Raw genomic sequence first — 12,144 nt, 5'->3', positions numbered from 1 at the left:
TTGCAATATGAATCTCCTTTAATCCAGTGGAGTCCTCATTCCCATCTGAAAACTCTTGAGCAAAGTCGTTACTGTCTGCATTCCTATTTGCATTCTGGTCTTCTGAGCTCACACCAAAATCACAAGTTAAGCTCTACTTACAACATTTTAAGCTTTCTCTATCCTACTTTCCCCAAACATTTCCAAATTCTTCCTACATACCAGTTCCAAAGGTTTTTGAACCACATTATGTGGTACAACTATAGCCACAACCCTAATCTCAGACTTCTCAGGCTCCAAAACTAAGAAGTACATTTTGGTCGTTGAAGTCACCCAGTCTGTGGCATCTTGTTATAATAGCCCATGCTAAGATATTCTTTTGCCTTGGTTTCACACTTGGCTGTCATTTTTCCATGTGATTTTATTATTGTTGTCAGGAATTGCAGGTTTAATTTTGTTATTTTACCATACTCAAAAATCAATGGAGTGACTCTTTTCCAGTGATCCCAGCAAAAGTCCCAAGATTCATTCTATTTGAAACAACTTTGTGTATATTCCAGTACCTGGGCCAAAGGAAGGGACTGTACAGTTTTACCAGGTCTTGAGTTTATGGTTCAGGTCACTTTCCCACTCCACTCTACCTTGCTTCTTAAACCATATGAACTGAGAGTAGAAAAGGGATGATTTGTCACAGGAGAAAAGAGGTGGCATTGCTAGACAAAAGAGAAAGAGATTTCAAATTAGGCAAAATAAAATATTTGCTATACAAGATAAAAATATGATGATGCATATTCTATCACTTCTTTACCAATTTCAACATTAAGAAGAGTCTGCTTGCATGGAAATCACAGTCTTTTGAGATAATCATGGTAATACATTTTGTGATACAGTAGTTTTCATTAAAAGTACACATACAAAATGAGCTAAGTACAAACTAGAGATATCACATATATTTACAGAGACCTTGTCTAAGATTTTGTTGTTACTTTTCACATAAAAGTGCACCACTAACACGCCAATACATGTAAGTGTGGAGAAAGCTAAAACAGAGACCTCACTCAAAATTCTCCTCAATGAGACTGGCCTTATTTCAGATGACTCTACAATCTGAAATGGAATCAACAGCTGAGGTAGCGCTGCTTTTTTTTAAATAATCCATCACTGCTTGATGCCGTTAGGAAAGAGTAAGCTGGCAACATCCACACCAAGAATTTGTTAACTTCAAACATTGCAATTTACTTTTTGATGTACAATGCCACAACTACTATTAAATTTCATAGTATGGCAGGTAGTTATTTATTAGATAGGAAACTGCTCCCTTAAAAATATCTTTCACTCCTCTGTCACTGTAAAAGCACTGCACTTTAATTGAAAATTGTCCTAGTCAATCTGCTCTGAGCTCCTGAGAAATAATTTGTGTGAATAACTACCACCAAAAGCTTCCCCAAGGAAAAGCTTTCATTAGGGCTGAGAACACTTTCTGATTATTCCAATAATTACCTTTCTTTGAGTTACCAGCTCACCAGCATGGTTGTTCTAAAGTGCTTTGCCAATTTCCTTTCAGGATTCTTGCCTTTACAGCACAAGTTCCCACGACATCAGGAAGAAATTCTTTGGTCAGGAGATTAACATTTACTAAGAACTGCTTGACTTTACATGCTTATTGAAATGCATAAAAAAGTCTTGTAAAATATTATTGTGCAATATAGTGGGACCTGGTCCCAATTTACGCTTCTAGGTAACTAAAGAAGTTTCTTTCATATGATTGTCATTATTACTGACATAAGGCTATGAGAGCATAGAAGAAGAATCCTTGGAATCAAAACAGGAGATCTGGGGTTGAGTTCTGGATCTACCTAAAGTATAAGGTTAAGTTGGAACAATACAAACTATAATTTCCCAGGAGTTATTATGAAGATTTAAAAAGACAGTATATAGAGAGACACCATTTTGCATGGCACATAGAAGGTGCTTATACATGTTAGTTGTATCTGAATAAATACTAAAGCATTTGAGTTAGATCTCCCAACTCCCCCACCCCTTCTCTGGAACTGAACCCATCGCCCTATAGTGTGCTACACCCTCAGCAATGTATTTTTCCTTACAATGTATTTTTTTGTTTGTTTGGTTGGGGGGTTTTTTTGTTTTTTTGTTGGGTTTTTTTGGTACTGGGTATCGAACTCAGGTCCTTGCACTTGTGAGGCAGCTGTGGTGCCACTGAGCTAAATCCCTTCCCCTACAATGCATTTTTAAAATTTTGAAATAGGGTCTCAATAAGTTGCTCAAATTTACAATTCTCCTGCCTCAGCCTCCTATAGCGCTTGGATTACAGGTATGCACAACTGTGCCCAGCTACCTAACTTTCTTATATTTACTATTTGCATAGCAAGAGTTCATTAATAGTATATTCCTATATTCAGTGACTAAATTCAATGATGAGGGACTTCCAGTTACTTAATACCATAACAAATGCTTGTATTGTTTTAAAAAGAGAGAGAAAGAAAAGAGAAGGGAAAGGAAGGGAAGAGAAAGGAATAATAACCAAGAGTTTACCAAATGAATGGAGTGAAGTAAGATGAGTAGAGCCCTACTGACAGGGTAGAGCATATGCTGGGTATGAGGGAAAATGGCACAATAACAACATGGGAAGCAGGTCATGATCACTAGAAGGAGGCTTAGAAGAAATCCAGGAGAGAAGGTAAAATCAGGTCTTGAAGTCTCTGATGTACCTTTCTAGGAATGATCTTTATCCTCTAAGCAAAAGTGCCCCAGACTTACTAAAGATCAAAATCACTTACATGTGTTTAGGAAAATATAGACTCCATAGAACTAGTACTGTGATAAAGTTCAGAATTAGGAAGACTGGGGTTAAATCAACATAAACAAATGCATATGAGCATAGATGCATACATATGCATATGTGTGTATATGCGTGTGCTTTATGATCCTCAGGTAATTTTGAGGAAGATTCAGTTCTGGGAGCTTTTGTCTTGACAATGGGTAAAAACAATGATGTTTAACAAGGGAGTGGCATGAAGATGTACTCTTTTTCTTTCCTTCAAACATCACCCTGGCCTCAGAGTGAAAGTTAAATGGGAGAGTCCAGAGACTGGAGACCACAATGATTCATATACAGCTGATGAAGGCCCAGATTATAGCATTAAGAGGAGCAGATTTGGAGGTAATGCAGTGTAGGAAATTGAAATAACATACTTGTGGATTCAGTTTAAGCTTGATTTTGTTTTGCTTTTAGTCTTAGTGTGCAAACAGTAACTTTTTATTTTTCTGTTTACTTGCCAAGTACACAGAATGCCAAGTATTAAGTCTAATTCTTATAATTGTTATTGGATGTTTAATAACGTTTTCAGCTTCAAGGATTTTTTGGAACCAGTAGGATAAGTATCATGTTAAATAACTCAGTCTACTCTTTATGAACTTATACTCTCAGGAGGCTTTATTTGTCTCTCTAGGGTCATCTTAAATGATTCTGTAGCTTACAGACCAAACTGAATGTGTCTTTTTGTGAGTCAGGCGGCAGAACCACTGAGATAAGTCCCGGGCCACGTGAATGTGTCTTTTTGGAGCAAGTATTTATGAAGTAAAAACCAGGACAGTATAAACTTTCAGGTGTTCATACTTGATAGGCTAGAAAATTTAGCATTTAATTGAATTATAATTCAGTCTCACCAGAGTATTCAAAATTTACTATAGTAACATTAGTGATTTACCTGAGATGTTTATCAGGATTTTTTAAGTAAATCTATTATACATTATTAAATAATTGATAGTTCCTCAATAAGCTTAGAATTACCAGATGACCTTAGAAATCCACTCTGACTCTTGTATCTAAATACAGAAAGGAATTGCAAACCAGGACTCAAACTAATAATTTTATGCCAATGGTCATTGCAATATTACACACAATAATCAAAGGAGGAAATATCACAACTGAGATGAATGAATAAATAAAATGTGTTATATATTGAAATGAATTGATAAATATAAAAATTATTTGTCAATAAAAACAGTGAAGCTCTGATGCATTCTACAACATAGTTGAACCTTGAAAACATTATGCTAATATAAAACAAAACAAAAAGACAAATATTATATGATCCAACCTATATGAAATAACAAGAATACTTGGATTCATACAGAGGGAGAAAGAGTGGTTTCCAAGGGCTAGAGAGAGAGGAAAGGAGTATTTATTGCTTAATGGTTGCTATTTGTACTGAAGGTTTGGAAATAGCGGTGATGATGCAACATTATTGTTTTAATCAGCTTTCAATCACTCAGGTGTCCTAGATACCTAAGAAAATCTACTTCAAAGAAGAACAGATTTATTTTGGCTCACAGTTTCAAAGATTGTCCCCATAGTTTGGGGCCTGTGATGAAGTAGAACATCATGGCAGGAGTATGTGATACAGGATGTTGCTTACTTCATGGCAGCTGGGAAGCAAAGAGAAAGAGGAAGAGGAATATCCCCAGTGACCTAATGTCCTCTCTCAACAAGGTGTCACCTCCTAAAAGTTCAGTTACCTCTCAATAGTACCAGAAGCTAGACACCAAGCCTTCAACTCATGGCTGTGGGGGACATTTCAGAGCCATACCAAAACAATAGTCAATATAATTACTATTACAGTAAATGTCTGACTTACGAACAATTTGCGAACTTTCACAGATTCTAACAGATCTCACATTACGAACATTAATAAACACAAAAAAATAGCTGAAATAGCTCACTTGTTTGCCAGATATTGTCAAGTTGTGCTGCTGTGTGCTTCCTGTACAGTGGATAGTGTACAGTAGTACAGTGCTCAGTCAGAGCCCAGGATGTCTGGAAACAAGAGGAAAAGCAGTGGTGATGTGGAGGGGACTGCTAGGAAGTGCACAGCAATACACATTGTATATTTCACTCAACGGTATATAAGACTCACTTTGTCAGACTTATGAATGAATCTGACTTATGAATATTCTCCCAGAATGGAACTCATTTGTAAGTTGGGGACAGTATTTAATAGCACACTTAAAATTATTAAAATGACCAATTTTATGTATCATATATTTCTTTTAAAAATTACTAAGGTAATATTCCAAAGTCCACTGGAGTAAGCCCTTGTATTTTATTTTACTTTGGTGCTGAGTATTGAAGGCTGTAGATACTCTACCTCCAAGTTACACACCCATCTTCCAAGTGAACACCTTAAATAGATGATGTGTAGCAAGTGAATTATACCTTAATAAAACTGTTTGTTAAAAGGGAGAGAGTTTTTGAAAGCTTCTGGAGAGTTACTTCCCCAAATAATAGAAAATGCAGCAAATTTTTCATAAGCATTCAAGCCAAGCACAATGGAGATTAAATAAATTACCTACATTATTCACATATAGCCTTAATAGTATGATACCTAAAAAGTTTGAAATATATACATATTTGAATCACTGACATTGATCACATATTAAAACCAGAGTTATGGCAAAAGTGACAGATTGCTTGGTCATTACTGGGGGTGAGAGGCTGACTCTCTGGGCATCAAGCATGTAACTCTCAGGCCCTAATGGTGACAGATCAGGACTCAGTAAAAAGGCAGGAAACTGTCTCTTGTTGCTCAGTTGCATTTCCCTTGAGGATTGAAAAATGCTTATGATGATGATAAAGAATAAGAAGAAAGAAGAGGAAGAAGAGGAAGTATGAATTAATGAAACAAAAACCAAAAAAATGAAACAATATCTTACAGACCCATGAAGTGGTGGCCCCATCAGACAAGTCACCTACAGAAGTAGAAAATGTAGGTCCATTTGAAAATCATCCTTAAGATAATTTGGCCTAAAACTTATTTCTTTTATTAATAAGCCAAAGCACATAGGAAATAAGTATGCCTCAAAAATTACACAACTGATTAGTAGGAAGATGAGCCTCCTACCCAAATCTTCTCATTTTTATCCCAGTTGTTTTCATTTCCATTCACTGTGTATCAAGCCTCACTTTGAATAATGTCAAATCCAACCTCATTCTCAGCCTCTCATCTCAACTCCTTCCCACAGGATGCCATTTGATGTCCACTTAGTGGCTCATCCTCGCATTCCAATCTCAGGGCCAACTCAAACTCTGCCAAGCCAAGACATTAACTCACTCCTTAGTTCCCTTAGTAGCTTGACTTAACCCTAAGCCCCTTTTCTGATAACTGGACGTGGTCCTGGCCCACATTCTTCAGCACATTTTGTAGACATTCATATCCTTCTCAGTCCCCACACCTACCTTCAAATATGACTTTCTAGTCCTAAATTAATGTATTAGTTATCTATCACTGTACAATAATCCCTAAACTTAGAGTGTTATAGATTAGATATTTGGGACATATTACCTGGTAAGTATAGCTCAGAGTCTCATTATATCAAAGTCAAGACATTATCCAGGCATGCTCACATCTGTAAGTTTGACCGAGGATATAGTCTGTTTACAAGATGGCTCTCTGACATTATTATTAGCAAGAGGATCTGACTCCTTATCATACTGGCATCTCCATAATGAATATCCTCCTGACATGGAAACTGGGTTCCTGCAGAGCAAGAACTTTGTGTTCAATTGAAAGAGAGAGAAAGACAGTGTGTGTGTGTGTGTGTGTGTGTGTCTGTGTGTGTGTGCAAAAAGCAGAGATCACCATGCCATTTATGAGTTGGTCTCAGATACCACACGATGATGCATACACCTAATCCTATTGATTAAAAGTGAGTCAGGGGCCAGGGATTTAGCTCAGTGGTTCCGCTGCCTGCCTTGCAAGTGCAAGGACCCGAGTTCGATCCTTGGTACCAAAAAAAAAAAAAAAGTGAGTCACTGGCTGCCATCCCAGGCTCCTAGGGCAGAGAAGTTCAGCCAGTCCCAGAACCCAGAAGGAAGCTCCCCCACTGCCATCCCAAGCTCCTAGGGCAGAGAAGGTGAGCCACGTGGGCACCAGAAGCACTCCCCCCACCGTAGAAATGAGAAGACAGACTTCCAGATCACCTACAGCAACCCCAAAGGGAAACAAGATGGAACAATCTGATACTCAATCACCTGGACTCTCTGAACTGGCAACAAAAGAGGATCTGGGAAAAATGAAATCAGAAATACTTACTCAGATAACAGCAAAGATTTTGCTCATGGTGCAAGACATGATTAATAAATTTAGAGAGGACACAGATAAAAAAAATAGAGGATCTGAGGAACATGACAGAATCCCAACATAGGAAACAAATGGAATCCATAAAACAGATACAAACAGATTTCCAAGAGATTTAAAACTCCATCGATCCTTTCCCCTAGCCCTTCCACTTCCTTCCCCTTTGCTCCTTTTCTTCGTATTTCACATTACCTATTATACATTTTAGCCCTTATTTACACTTTCAGTTTCTCACACCAGAGAAACTATTTCGTATTTATACATGTGTGTCCTATTTATTTCACTTAAGAGTATCGCATCAATGTGGATCCACTTAGCTATAAATGTCTCTAATTTCTCATTTTTTATGGCTGAATAGTACTCCATTTTATAAAAAAAAAACCCCACATTTTCTTTATCCAGTCTCCAGTTGATGGGAATTTGGGCTGTTTCCAAGTTTTAGCTATCAAAAACTGTGCTGCTATGAACATGGGCACACATATATCACCGTGGCATGATTCTTTTAATTCTTTGGAGAAGATCCCCAGCAGTGGAGTAGTGGGGTCAAATGGGACTTACAGTCCTAGTTCTTTGAGGTATCTCCCTACTGATTTCCACAGTGCTTGCACCAGGAATGGGATTAATATGAGAAAATGGAAAAATAGAAACAAAATCTTTGTAAATAGGGAGGAATGGAGGGCTTGAAGGGAGGGCTGGGCAAGGGTGAAAAATAAGAACCAAGAGAGATTATGTAAAGGTGCAAATTTCCAATGATGAATGTCATTATATTGTGTACTTAAAATGTATCAATGATTAGAATGAATAATCGATAATGAAAAATAGGAAGAAAAGGTCCTAAGGGGGAGGGGTAGGGGGAGGGGCAGGGGAAAGGAAAGAAGGGAAAGGAAAAATGATGAGAAATGGAAAAAATGGGGAAAAAAAGTCTTTGTAAATAGGGAAGGGTGGAGGGGGTGAAAGGGGGGACTAGGAATGGGGAAAAAATAAAAACCAAGATGCATTATGCAAAGGTACAATTCCCAATGAGAAATGCAATTGTGTTGTATACCTACAAAGTACCAATGAAACAATTTAATAGAGTGCAAAAAAAAAAAAAACTCTATCAAAAGTCTGCACAGCACAATGAACCAATGTGAGGATAGAATTTCACATATAGAAGATAAGATTGCAATTAGTGAGGAGGAAAAGAAAAATTGCTTTAAAATTGTAAGGGAACATGAGAAATCAATCCAGCAGCTGCTAGATGATGCAAAGAAGAATAACATAAGACTGATTGGAGTCAATGAAGAAAGAGGAGAGAGTGTAGATGACACAAAAAAACTGTTCACAGAAGTGATGGCAGAAAACTTCCCAAGGAGGGGAAAAGGACTTGACATACAGATAAGTGAGGCATATAGGACTCCAGCTACCCTTAATAAAAAAAATACCTACACATAGGCATATAATAGTTAGGATTCCAGAAATCCAACAGAAAAATGAAATTCTACAAGCAGTGAGAGAAAAGGAACAAATCACATACAAAGGAAAGCCCATCTGAATCACAGCAGACTTCTCAATGCAAACCCTCAAGGCAAGAAGAGCTTGGAGTGATGTATTTCAAGCCCTAAAGGAAAACAGCCTCCAACCCAGATTGATGTACCCTGCAAAACTATCTTTCAAAATTGATGGAGAAATAAGATACTTTCCTGATAAAGACCACCTCAGGAACTTCATGAATACCAAACCGGCACTCCAAAAAATTTTAGACAATACCCTAGGAAAAGACAATGACGATCACAACCACAGGAAACCCAGCAGAATGAATCCATTGGGCATGATTAATTAAATGCAAAGGGGGAGAATCCAACAAAAAGAAAAAGTCATGACAAGGCTTTTAAAACTTTTAACTTCATCTCCCTAATGAGTGTATAATTCAATCTTGTTATTGTACTGATTAGTATTTTTCTGATTCTAGAATTGCACACTTTTCCTTGTGCTATACTAGCTATTTATCATCTTCTTATGTCTACTTTTTAACTGGGTTGTCTATTAATGAGCTCTAAGAATTCTTTATATATTCTGGTCATAGGTTATATGCATTGTAAATATGGTCTGTTTAAGGACTACTTTTCATTTTAATGATGTCATTTAAAGTTCTAAATTTTGATGGAATCTCATTTATCAATTTTTTTCTTTTATACATCACGGTTTTTGTATCCTAGGTAGTTCTTGCCTATTCTAAATTCATAAACATTTTCCCTTATAATTTCTTCTTAAAGTTTTATACTTTTAGGCTTTCTTATTTAGGTTCATAGATCCCTTCAAGTTATTTTCATGTATGGAAATAAAGGGTTGAGGTTAATTTTTTATATACAGATACCAGGCGTTCTAGTGCCATTTGCTGAAAACACTATCTCTTCCTTGGCTCTTGAATTGAGTTTATATTCTATAAAATGCTAATGTTAAATAGTCTTTCAAAACTCAGTGGACCATATATGTGTGGTTCTATTTCTAGATTCTCTGTTTTATTCAAATGATCTGTATGTCTTTCCTTATACCAAACTGCCTTGATTACTGTAGCTTTAGAAGTCTTAAAATTAGGTACTAAATGTCTTCCAACACTGTTTTTGATTTTTTGTTTTTAACTTTCCTAGGTCCTTTGTACTCCTGCATAACTTTTAAATTTCAATGTTTGTTCATTTATAGCAAGCATACACAGACCTGAATTTTTATATATACCCTGTGTTTTCTAATCCTGCTAAATTCAAATACAAGTTCTAGGGGCTCCTAGAGATTTCTCAGTATTTTCTCTGTAGATGATCATTTCATCTACTTATAAAGATTTTGCTTCTGCCATGCCAATCCTATCCTGGTTGTGTCATTTTATTGCCAGACTATTTTGGTGGGGACTAGGTTTCAAAGTTTAATGGACAGACAAAGAGTAAGCATACCTGTCCTTGTTCCCCACCTTAAGGAGAAAGCATTGTATCTTCTCCATTTGCATAAGGTGTTCTCACTGGAAGTATGGAGTATATGTCTTTAATCTGTTGAGAAGGTTCTGTTCTACTTCTAGTCTCCTGATAGCTTTTACCATGAACAGCTGTAGAATTTAGTTCAATACTTTTTCTCCAACTAGTGACAGGATCATATGGCTTTTTCCTTTCCTCTGTTAAAATGATGACTTTTGGGGGTGGATCTTCCAATGCTGAACCAACACTGCCATCCCTATAACAAAACCACTTTCTACATCCTGCCAGATCCGACTTCCAATAGTTTGTTTTGTTAAACAAATTTCTATCTATGTTCATACTTTTTTCTTCTATTATCTTTATCCAGTTTTAGGATTAGCACAATATTGAGTTCCTAAAATGAGGGGAGAAGTGTTCCTTCTTTTTTCTGTTTTAATTGTTTGATATAATTTATCAGTTAAAATGTTTATGAGCCTGCTGTTGTCATATAGGTAGGTTTTCAGAGTAAGCTAGGAATATACTTTCTTTAATAGGTGCTATTCAAATTTTATATTTCCCCCAGAGTTAGTTTCATTAATTTGTCTTCCAAGTTACTTCTTAGAAGTTGTCAAATTTATTTCAAACCCGATTTTTGTAATATGCTTTCTATATCCTTTTAAATACTGTAAAATCTAAAATAAAATAAAATAAAATAATAAAAATAAAAAAATAAAATAAAAAGTGAGTCACTAAGTCCAGTTCGTGCTCAAGGGGAAGAAAATTAGCCTCCATCTTTTGAAGAAAGGAGGATTCAATTATTACTGAAGGTTATTTGTAAAACCACTACTGAGAGTCTGCATCATTTTCACACTTGCTAGGGGTAATCTGGCTCCCTTTAAACCTACATGCTCATGTTTTTGATTGTCACATTTCCATAGATTTCTTGTAGCCAAGTCCGTGAAAATATCCCACAATATTGCTTTGAGTGCCACTCCATGATGTCCCCATGCCCATCTCACATTTAATATTGTGTTTTGGTTTAGTTTGGTTTGTGGGGCCGGAGATTGAATCCAGGGCCTCACACATACTAAGCAAGTGCTCTATCACTAAACTACATCCTTAAACCCCCCACACACACACCCCTTATTGAGTCAGCGTCTTGTTAAATTGCCCAGGCTGGCTTTTAACTTGCGATCCTCCTGCCTCAGCCTTCTAAAAAGAGGGAATTATAAGCATATGCTACCATGCCTGGATAACATTTCATTCTTTAATTTTCAGACACCATACTCTGTCTTGATACCTAGTCAATACCCATGATATTGCTAATAACTTCCAAATATCTTCAAGAGAGCCATGGAATGAATCATATAACATTTAGCTTAAATACACAAGCTTCTTTCACTTAGCAATAATCACTTAAGATTCTTTTACGTCTTCTACTGGCTTGATAACTTTTTATTCCTAAATTTATTCTTTTTATTACTGAATTTATTTTTTTTATTCCTAAATATTATTCCATTGTACAAACATATCACAATTTGTTTATCCATTCATCCAGTGAAGTACAACTTCATTGTTTTCCTCTTTGGGCAATTATGAATAAAGCTATTATAAACATTTATGAAGTATGATCAAAAACTACAATGAATGTCTTTTAAAATTTTTTTACAATATAATACCCTGTGATTAAATGTCCCCAAAATACTCCCCCTCACTTCTAAAACACCTGTCTCATTGTTCTTGCCACTTTTTGAAGTCCTTTTTCTTGAGTACCTTTGCATGGTTGTGGCTGCCTCAATATCCTGAATTTACATTTTCTGATGATTTTGAGTTTGGGGAAGAGCCAGAAGTCTAATGGCACCAGATTCTGTGAACAAGGTGGATGAAGACACACTGTAATACTTTAATCAACCTGCCTTTCTGATGGGTGGCAACCAACAACAACATTCACTATATTTTTTATCACATCTCTTAAAGATACTCACAAAGGAAGACTTACACAACTACCTCAGAAAATGGCTCGAATGATGGGCTAAGTGTGTTTGAATCCAGGAGAAGTGTTTTAAAGGGGATTAATGGCCAAG

Source organism: Heterocephalus glaber, unplaced genomic scaffold (genome assembly GCF_053883595.1).
Source record: "Heterocephalus glaber isolate CG9 unplaced genomic scaffold, H.glaber_assembly_v1.0 deba00001504, whole genome shotgun sequence".
Taxonomy (NCBI): Eukaryota; Metazoa; Chordata; class Mammalia; order Rodentia; family Bathyergidae; genus Heterocephalus; species Heterocephalus glaber.
This window is presented reverse-complemented; position numbering follows the sequence as displayed.